This window comes from Mercenaria mercenaria, chromosome 16 (assembly GCF_021730395.1).
Source record: "Mercenaria mercenaria strain notata chromosome 16, MADL_Memer_1, whole genome shotgun sequence".
In the NCBI taxonomy this organism is placed as follows: domain Eukaryota; kingdom Metazoa; phylum Mollusca; class Bivalvia; order Venerida; family Veneridae; genus Mercenaria; species Mercenaria mercenaria.
In genome coordinates, this window is record NC_069376.1 from 70,368,917 (window position 1) to 70,380,157 (window position 11,241).

Here is an 11,241-nt window from a genome sequence, read left to right on the forward strand (position 1 = left end):
CTCTCATTTCACACACCAAACTATGATGAGCTCCTCACAACTTTACAAACAGAAAGTGATACTTTAATTGACTGGTTTAGATTTAACTGTATGCAGGCTATCCCGGATAAATTCCAGGCAATTGTTGTAGGTAAAAAAAAAACACACATGATAATGCTCCTGTTTTTAAAATCGGCAGATCCACTATTGAATGCGAAGATATTGTGAAATTACTGGGTGTTGACATTGACTTTAGTTTAAACTTTGACTCTCATATAAATAATATTTGTAAAAGGCTGCTCAGGAAAAAAAATATCTTAAAACGTATTGGGAAAAAATTAAATAAGCTAAACAGATTAACAATATTCCATACCTTTGTGCTCTCAAACTTTAATTTTTGTCCGTTGTCATGGCATTTCTGTTCAGTTAGTAATACTAAAAAAATTGAAAAGATCCAAGAACGTGTTCTGAAATTTGTTTACGATGATTATGATAGTTTGTATGAAAACCTACTACTTAAGGCCAAGTTACCATCATTACACTTAAGAAGGACTAGAACAATAGCTACTGAAACTTTTAAAATTTTAAATAATATGGCCCCTGCAGTTCTGTCAGATTTAGTAGTGAAAAAAGATTCAAAGTATAACTTCAGGTATTCCAATATTCTACAGGTCCCACAAGTTAAGACAACAACATATGGTAAGAATTCGTTCCGTTATGCAGCACCAGTTCTGTGAAACTCGCTACCAGAAAGCTTCAGGCAGCTAACAGATTTTAATCAGTTCAAAAACCAACTTGGTTTCTGGGACGGCAACAGTTGTAAATGTGTTGCATGTAAATAATGCCTGGGGCTTTCTGCTGGTGGGTCCCGCAGACCAGCTTTTCCTAATTTGTTTTCTGAGTTGCTTTGATTAGTCGTTTTTGATGTTTTAATTTGCTTTTCCTTTTGTTTTTGCCTATTTTTATGTCTTGAGTTTGTCATGTTTTTTGTAGTTTAAAAATATGCTATCGTTTGCTTACCTTGTTTGGCTGATTGCTTAGTATGTGCTATCTGTTTGCTTGTAAGCGTCTGCGCTTATTATTGTATTGTACACTGTCTGTATATGTGACATGCTCTCTTTCATCGTGTTTCGTCATGTGCTACTGTGAGGAAGTTGCTGATCAGTTCTTTCCAAATCTGATTTGGGGGATACAGTTTTTATCACCATTTCTTAAGAATGCACTTTTGTGGGGTTTTTTTTTTTTTTTTTTTTTTTTTTTTTGTATTGCAGATCTTATTTTCCTCTCTTATGGCAGTTTTTAGACAGCAATGTCTAGATCAGCAGCTTCAACACAGATTTTAACAATTGTATTATTACACATGCTCATCTAGTTCTATTTAAATTAGTGTGGTAATTAATTTATCTTTTATAGCTCTGTTATAACTTTGTTAAACTTGTTTCAATTTGTTATATAGTCGGTTCAAAAGCTCTTCAGAGCTTATGTTTTGTAATGTTGCCTTCTTGCCGACTCAAAATAAAACTTATTGTATTGTATTGTATTGTATTGTAAAATTGACAAAATGCTCGACAGAGCCTCGCATTTTATAATTTTATTCAACTCGTTTCATAAATTCAATATGAAAAGACACTCATGTAATATCCTCTATGTATAGGCGCGCAGCTGCACATAATACTCGCAGAGAGTTGCAGTATAAATAGATAGATAGGATGAGACCCACTCCAAAAAATCCAATATGGCCGAAAAATCCAAGATGTCCGCCATGCATGTACATTGTATTTATTTTCAGAAATACCTAATATTATGTGTAAAACTTCTACAGACACTCGCAGTCATCAGTATAATCAACTAAAATCACCTGTTTGAATAAATTCAAACATATTATATTAACAAAAATACAGCTCTTCCAACAAAATTGAAAAAAATTGTCTCCCTTGGATAAAATTTGCTATAAAGCAGAAGAAAAGTCATAATGCATTTATGTGAGTCAAAATTAAGTATATAATGGTAACTGGCATATCAAGAATGTTTAAAATGGCAACAGTTCTGTGCAGAACTTTACAACAATTGTAAATTATTATAAATACATTCGAACTCGTTAACTAGCACCCATCAGGACTGACAAAATGTATTCGAGTTTTCGGTAGTTTGAGTGATCGAAGAATATATTATAAAGGAATTTGGTTGGGGCCTGACGATAGGTTCAAGTGAAGGATGGTATTCGAATTATCAGAGTTTGAGCGAACGAAGTTTGTCTGTAGTGTGTATTAGTAAATAAATGACATGTGTTGCGTTAGTTTTCGCAACACAGAATTTGTAAGTTGTTGTATTCATTTCGATTTATTTACAGTTAGGGAAATAATGACACTAAGTAAAACGATATAATTCATTAACTAAGTTAAAATATGTGCGATAGATCATGTGAATATCCCTGGCCTGTCAGACCATCATGATTTCCTTGGGAAAAAGTCATTGCCGTTTGATCGGCGTAATCAAATTTACATTCATGTTCCGTTTTTGTCAAATTGTAGCACGTTGTGCCATAACAATAGTTTTATAATTTAATGTCATAAGCATATAATATACAGTCACTAATTGCCTGATCACACTCAAACGAAGATCACACTGCGTCTAGAAACTTTTGACGCAGTGGGAACGGGGGGAGGGGGTCAAACTCGAAAAATGTGCAGTTCTAAAGTTCATACTGCGCCCTTACAACATCCTCGCCATGTTCTAACGGCGTCTTACACGTTCACACTAATTCTTTCTACACGCATCTTCACGTCCAATGCGTTCTTACTGCCTTCTTAGTACGACCAGTCAGACTGCATACTATGCTTTAATCATTCGCTTTAATATCAGCTTCTCACTGTGTTCACCGGCTACTTATAAATACTACGCCACGCACCTCTTTTTCATTCCTTCTGCAAGTTATTTTGTGTCCGCATGCACACTCAACAACAATCAAATACATTATACGACTAGCCACCCCCAACCCCAACCCCCTCTCCCTGAAGAAACAGAGCAGTCTTATAGAGAGGCCGTGATGGAAAAGGCAAAGGCAGCGTGAAGGGTATACAAGGTCCAGAAGTCCACTACAAGCTGCCAGTGCTGCTGAGTCAGTGATTATGTGGTAATTCCTGAGGATGTGAGATCATACCCATTTCTGGTTGAAAATGAAGTGATGGGGAATTGGATCCAGAATTTATTTTAAATTCTCAGAATCTAAAACATATACGGTGAGAACCTGCTGCAAACGTGACACATACATTTTAAGCACCGAAAGAACGTATTGATAACCTAATGAGGTATTCTACAAAGGAGCATGAACGTAGCATCATGGTCATAGCACACAATGTAGTTAAGTCGTAGTGAAAACTCCATTGACGTAGTAAAAATACAATGACAACCCAGTGACAGCGCAATGAGCACGCCATGCAGTCATTCTCGTCCGCACCACGCTGTGCACCTACAGTTAAGGAGGAGAATCGCTTCAAATGCGGTTTTGGTTCCTGCACCCCTGACGCAATTTCTATAATGTTTCACTTTTCTGCTACTGGTAATTGGTTGTGTCCGCTTGATTATATATTTATTTATATGTATGTATTTTGACAAATAATTGGAGTGCTGTCATATTTTTGGGTGAAACGGAAGAAGGTGCAGCAAGAATACACCTGACGATTGCTGTCTGGGACGGATACCCTCATTTCCTTAATTATTAAATACACGTGAATGATGAAGTTACTTCGGGTTATATCAATAATAGTCTGAATATGTGCTATTATAAGAACGTAATCCCACGTTTCAATAGAGTTTGTAATGTACACTATCGATTTTCTGACCAGCGTCTCATTGCAAGAATAATAATTATGTACCCATATACTAAGTGACTTTCCAGATTTTATTTGACGTCCTTGTTTCTGCTGATTGACAACAACTTCGTCTATTCAAAACTTTAAAGCAATGTAAATTCTTTACCTCTTAGTCCAATTTACTCAAATATAGCGCAGGCTAAGGCAAAAAGTGTCTACTACACACTGAAGTAACAGGTTTTATGAATAAACGAGCAGTTTTGGTCTGAAAACGGGAAAACTGTTCTCTTTAGAAAAAAATAACATGCTAAGACGGCAAGCAATTGTTCCTTTTGACAGAAAAACGGATCAATGTGGACACTATGGGTGTTCTGCGTCTTTGAGACTCACAGGGACTTATTTAAGGATCTTTAGGAGATATTAGATGGAAATAATGAGACAGAATTAATTGAAAAATGCGGAAAATACAGAATAGGCCGATACTGACGGCAAGCCCGCTAATACGGCAAGCCAGTTTTTACTTTGTCGTCTGATGAGTCGCACTTCTCAGCAAACAGTCATTCGATGTTCTCCAAAGCAGATAATTCTACTGCTTACCATAACTACATCAATTTTCAAAAACTACTGATTATATTATACTTTTAGAAATTCATGTCCCACAGTTTTCTTGCGAGTTACTCGCTGACTTTGCCCGTCGGAAAATATAAACTTCACAGACGAGCACATCAAAATTAAACCTAACCAAGTCACTACCACAGTCGAAACGTGTGGGTCACCTTAATATGGCATAATAAATAGTCCTAAGGCACTGGGGGCAAAAACATTGGTCAATAGATATGTAACTGTGATAGTTTTTGCCCCCAGTGCCGTAGGACTATTTATTATGCCATATTAAGGTGACCCACACGTGTCGGACCCCTTTGAGTAGAAATGTATCAATTTCTTAAAGAAGTGGATCATTCGAAAGCATTCACATGAAAAATGCAACACTGCTCACGTCTTATAGCACCTGCTTCTATAGTATTCAATTTTAAAACTAGGTGAGCTAGGTGTTGAAATCGATGATCACGTAGGACCAGAAAGTATAAAACTTTAATGTAGTCAAATGATATCAATACATGCTGTTAAAAAGAAAATATTTTTCTGAAAGAAGAGAATTCTTGAAAAGCACTGCACGCAAACCATTAAACAGATTATGTTAAGTCGGAACAGCTATAATGTAAAAATGTGCACCTTCCCGAATACATCCCAAATTGTAACCACCTACTGAAGAAGTTATGCATTGTATATATGTTTGATATATTTCAGTACGACGGCTTTAGCAGAGGAAGAACATACTTTTGCATATGTGTTCTGAATGAACGGGAGCATATCATCATAGCAGGAACGCATATCATCATCATGAACTTCCATGAATTAACACACAGCGGGGCACTACTGTTCAAGTGTTGTTGTAAATACTATTCAACGACTCCTACATAAGTATAGGTACAGCGTTCTGTAGTTATTTGCTCATTTAAAATTCTTGATAATTTTCCCCATAAAAATTTCGCCATCTGTTTGCATCTAATTTTATGTTTCAAGGCGATAAAAAGTTATTATCGGGTTCCGAATGATAAGAAAAAGAAGCACTAATATTGTACTCTTAGCATGTCAATAGCTAAATTACATCTTTATAAGGCAATGGCGCCTTTGTGCTTTTTGTTACATGAAAACTCTGTGCTTTTTTATTTGTTTCATACAAGCGCGCTCTCAACCCCTCCCTTCAAAACACATCAGTATATTTTAATGTTGATTTATTTAATTTATAGGTGCACCTTCTTTCGGAAAAGAGTTAAGTATAAGAGACTTGTAGCATGAGGCAAGAAAACAAACGTGGAAGGATAATAATCATATGATATGTGTGGCCACAAGAATCCATGGATGATTGATTTAACGGAAAACAGCGTGTCACTCTAAGAAGAGGAAATTCTATGCAAATAGTTTGGCGGAAAGTAAGGTGTTCAGTTGAGAAAAAGAGGCGTTGATAACATAAAAACAGCTTGCCATATATAATGTTTAACTATTATTATATACTGTATGTGTGCTTTGAATAGGTTTTATTTTATACAGTACAGTAAAAGTGTCATGGACATATTATTAATATTCAGTAACTGGAGCAACAGTATATCCATTTTGGAATGCACAGTTGTTGTATACTTTATACAATATGAAAATACGGAGCGTCCTAGAATTGATCTGTTCTGTGCATTTTGAGAATTCCTGTAATGTCCGTAAATTTTGTAATTTTACTGAACAAATCTCGAATTGCGCAAATGATGTGTAATTTGCACCTAAATAGATTATGACAAAAGTCGTGAACACAGAACAGAATACATTAAGTATAACATTGAAGTTATCACATGACCACATAATTATATATTTGAAGTAATAGGGCTTTTGTAGAAATGATCTATGAATTTTTAAAATTCTATATGCCAACTATTATTTGGACTCTTAAAATACGCATGGCAGTTTCATCTAGTGTTCCTGCCTTGACGTTTGAAACACCCAAATGGATGACTTGTATGTGTGTTGATTTAATTGGAACAAATCATGAAGAATGCATGCCTTTATAAGTTTAGTTTGTAATTGATAAATTTAATAAAAAAGAAAAAAAGAATAAAAAGAACAGTTATGGAGTTTCTATGCAAATACAAATTTTACAGGTGTCCAGAAAGTTCGTTCCTATTTTTCGAGAACCAGAAAATTATGGTGGTCTTTCAAAATGTCTTCTCTTTAAAAATAGAAAACGTAAAATATAAACACTTGAAGATTTTGGGTAATAAAACTTCTGTCAAGCCAGTTAAAAGGACTTCTTGAAATAATTATTATATCAGTACTCTAAAGACGTTTCAACGGCCTATATACCCGATATAATTTTTCAGCAAATATTTTGTGCTGCTTTATATAAAATGATAAACAAGAAACGCGGCAATGCCACGAAACCAGGTTTTCAACACTTTTCATAAGAATAAACAAGAGTGCCAGAATGTCACAATATACGCCCGTCACAGCAAATTTCTTTACTCTAGCACCTGTATTTGCAGATGTAATTTTAATTTTGTGGTTGTTTAGTAATTATTGTAATTCTTTTGTTTTTCTAAGTCCACAAAAAAACTCCTTACCAGGTAGAGATACCTTAAAATACACCTAAAATTAGAAAGTAACAACTATGTAGTACCACAGAAAAGTGGTCTTGGTTTTTCCCTACGGTCAATTATAAAAAAGTTACAATATAAGTTATTTATAGTAACAACTAAGGGAAGTTAATCTTTAAAAAAAAAAAAAAAAAAAAAAAATACAAAAAAAAAATTGTAAGTCCACACAGAAATCCTTACCAGGTAGAGATTGGTCAAAATACACCTCAAAATTGGATGTAACATGCATGTTGTACTTCAGAAAAGTGGTCTCGATTTTTCCCTATGTCTAGCAAAGATCTATAAAATAAATAGATTGGCAATTTGAAAGGCATATAGAGCAAATCTCGCCAACCTCCCGTGACAAAAAAACGAGATCTCGTTTACCGGAAGTGGCGCTTTCTCCACGCGCCATTTTGTTCATCGGTAAAATAATTATCACCGTATGACCACGCTTCTTTCGATGGCAAAAATAAACGTGTACTTCGTGTCTTAAGACCATTTCACATTAAACTAATTTTGTTTTAGAAGTAACATGTATTTTAAATGTAGTTTTAAACGTACAAATTGTAACTCCATGCTCGCCGATGTTTGTTTTTAGTAAGATAACGCCGAATCACGCTCTGACACGAGCTCAGGCGAGATTATAGCCAGTTGCCATTCTGTGTATTTTATACTTCTTTGTGTCTTGTAATGAAAAAGTTACAATATAAGCTATTTATAGTAACAACAAAGGGAAGTAATTCTAAAGAAGGGAACTGCGCAAGACACTTCGTCTCATGATGGTGTATAATTGTGCCAAGTAACATCAAAATCCCTCTATGCATGAAGAAGATATGCTCCGGACAAAGTTTTCATTCTTGTATCCTTTGACCTCTAAGTGTGACCTTGACCTTAGACCTAGGGACCTGGTTCTTGCGCATGACACTCCGTCTCATGATGGTGAACAATTGTGCCAACTTTCATCAAAATCCCTCCATGCATGTAGAAGATATGCTAACCCTAACCTAACCCTATTTTTAGTAACAATGACCTTGACCTTGATCCCAGAAACCCCAAAATCAATCCCAAGCTACAACTTTATATAAGTTTTCTATACACCAAGTTTCATCATAATAGCTCATTCCTAAGTTAAGTTATTGACCGGAAACCCTTTTTCTATTTTAAGTAACAGTGACCTTGACCTTGACCCCAGAAACCCCAAAATCAATCCCAGCCTTTGTCTTGATATAAGCTACATTATTATGTAACATACATACCAAGTTTTATTCAAATATCTTTACCGAAACAAGTTATTGACCGGAAACCCTTTTTCTATTTTAAGTAACAGTGACCTTGACCCCAGAAACCCCAAAATCAATCCCAGCCTTTGTCTTGATATAAGCTACATACATACCAAGTTTTATTCAAATATCTTTACCAAAACAAAAGTTATTGACCGGAAATACCAGTTTGACGCCGCCGCCACCGCCGCCGCCGCCCGCCCGCCCGACCGACATCTACCCCAATCTAATAACTCAGGTTTTCGTTGAAAACCTGGTTAAAAACTGTTATTAAATGTTTTCAACTTGGTATTATATTTTGTAAGGTTTTCTTTTTAACTTAAAAGTAGATTTATTAGACTTTTTTCTGGCATTACGTTTCTGATCTATGATACAGTCAAATGTTTGCACAATGAATATTTTGTACAACAACATGTAAAATCATTAAAGGCGTGAAATATATAAAAAGCACGAAACACGATGATACAAGAAAATTGTAGCATTAAATACATGAAAAATGTTATTTTGACAGAATCTCTGAACAACCGTTGAGGAGTTAATTCTAAGTAAAAGGGGGCATAATTCAAGAAATATTGGTACCAGAGTTAAGGACCTTACGCCATATGATGTGGGTGATGATGTGGAACAACCATTTTAAGTTTGAATCAAATCCATCAAGTAATTACGGTCATAGTGATAGAGTGAAAGTGCATCAAAACTTTATCCTTAAATTCTATGTAAAATAAGGGGATAATTCATGAAATATTAGTGTTAAGAGTTATGGCCCTTGTGCCATATGATGTGGGTGATGAGGAATAACTATTTTAAGTTTGAAACAAATCCATCAAGTAATTACAGAGATAAAGTGAAAGTGCATCAATACTTTAACCAAAGTGCTGATATGGAAGAACGCCAACGCTGGATCAAGGACAGCTCTCCATACTTTGTATAGTCAAGCTAAATATCTCTCTACTTCACTTAGGGTTCTTGTAGTTTATACATCACTTAAGAACAGAAGGCAAGATATCCTTTTTTAAGATGGGCCAGGCTATGTGTTACACAGTCCATTTGTGTAAACTTATTTTAAAATCATACAAGTAATTTAAAGATTTTTATACTTTCATCTCTGGCAGACCCTTTGTGCAACCAAGGAGAATTATTTGAACAACTTTTGTAGCAGGCCACTGGAGGAATTTCCAAACCAAGTTTATAACAAGCAAATTTGATGAATTGGTATCCCCAGTCGAATGGGTTTGTGGTGAGGAATGGCAAAGAAATATATCAGGCAAAAAATTAAGAGTGTTGCTAAGAAGCAAATAATTTCATTAGTCAGGATTACTTTAACAGAAAACAAATGTTGATTACATGTACATAATACAAATATGTTACACTTAGATCTAATGTATAATGAAATTATTTGAATGAAATATGTTTACTGTAATAAGCTTAGCTTTCAGAATTATACAGAGTTATTTGAAATGTGAGCTTGAAGTGTAACTAGAACAAAATGTTGTATTCCAGTAGTTTAGCACAAAGTGTCGTTATTTAACATATACATTTAAACTTAGAAGAACAGATGTCCTTTAAGGAAAGCACAATCAAGTAAGAAATCTGGAATGTGTATAGTGATGGGGCCAAGGGGTGGGTGGGTGTTTGTGGTTACAACTATGATGTGGGATATGAGGAATAACTATTTTAAGCTTGAAACAAATCCATCAATTAATGGATGGGCAACGCTAAAACCATATCCCTCCGACTTTAGCAGGGGATAAAGGAAATCCATATAGTGCTTTTGGAGAAATTGTTGATGATGGACACACAAATACACAACAGATACAGTCTGATCACAATGGCTTACCACGAGCTAAAAATTTTGGCTGCAGAAAAAAATTATTACACGTGTCTTCATAAGTCTTAATCTGCTTCGATTTCTTTTATGTCAGCTTATTTGGAGTATGAAACCAACTGAAATCAAGGCAGTCTGAAAGACAGCTCAATCCCAAGCCACTGTTACGAAAGTGAAATGGTAAACCTTTGACCTTGAACTGTGACCTTGACTTTGAACTAACATGGATGACTCATGAATTCGGCAAGTCATCTTGATGTGGTGACCATTTGATCAAAGTTTCATGAAAATCCTTCAAGGGGTTTAGGAGATACATAGCTCAAACCTTTGACCTTGACCTTGAGTTGACATGGCTGACTCACGAGTTCTTGATGAGGTGCCCATTTGACCAAGTTTGATGAAAATCCTTCAAGGGGTTTAGGGGATACAGTGGACACAAAATGGAAGGCTCAAATCTTTGACCTTCAGTTGTGACCTTGACCTTGAGCCGGCATGGCTGACTCATAAGTTCTGCACATTGTCTTGATGAGGTGATCATCTGACCGAAGTTTTATAAAATTCCTTCAAGGGCTTTAGGAGTTATAGAGCATACACAAAATGGAAGGCCAAAACCTTTGATCTCGAATTTGTGACTTTGACCTCGAGTCAGCCATGCGTTCTGCAAATTGCCTTGATGAGGTGATCATTTTACCAAAGTTTCATATGAATCCTTTAAGGGGATTAGGAGATACAGAGCAGACACAAATGGAAGGCTCAAACCTTTGACCAGTTGTGACCTTGACCTTGAGCCAATATGACCGACTCACAAGTTCTGCACATTGCCTTGATGAGGTGATCATTTGACCCAAGTTTGATGAAAATCCTTCAAGAGTTTAGGAGATACAGAGGGAACACAAAATGGAAGGCTCAAACCATTAACCCAAAGTTGTGACCTTGACCTTGAGCGGGCATGGCTGACTCATAAGTTCTGCACATGTCTCGATGAGGTGATCATTTGACCGAAGTTTTGTAAAATCCCTTCAAGGGGCTTAGAAGTTACAGAGCAGACACAAAATGGAAGGCTAAAACCTTTGACCTCGAGTTGTGACCTTGACCTGGAGCGGACAAGGCTGACTCAGGGATCATAACTCCTACAAGACTGAATGAGTCCCGACACGAAACCC

General features: G+C 35.9%; 1 long non-coding RNA gene across 1 annotated transcript; it reads left to right on the top strand.

Annotated features, from left to right (window-relative positions):
* Positions 1-546: 546 nt before the first annotated feature.
* LOC128549241 (uncharacterized) lies at positions 547-6,699 on the top strand. Its single transcript, XR_008367536.1, has 3 exons — positions 547-678; positions 5,100-5,279; positions 5,603-6,699. It is a non-coding gene; the product is annotated as an uncharacterized LOC128549241 (long non-coding RNA).
* Positions 6,700-11,241: the final 4,542 nt, after the last annotated feature.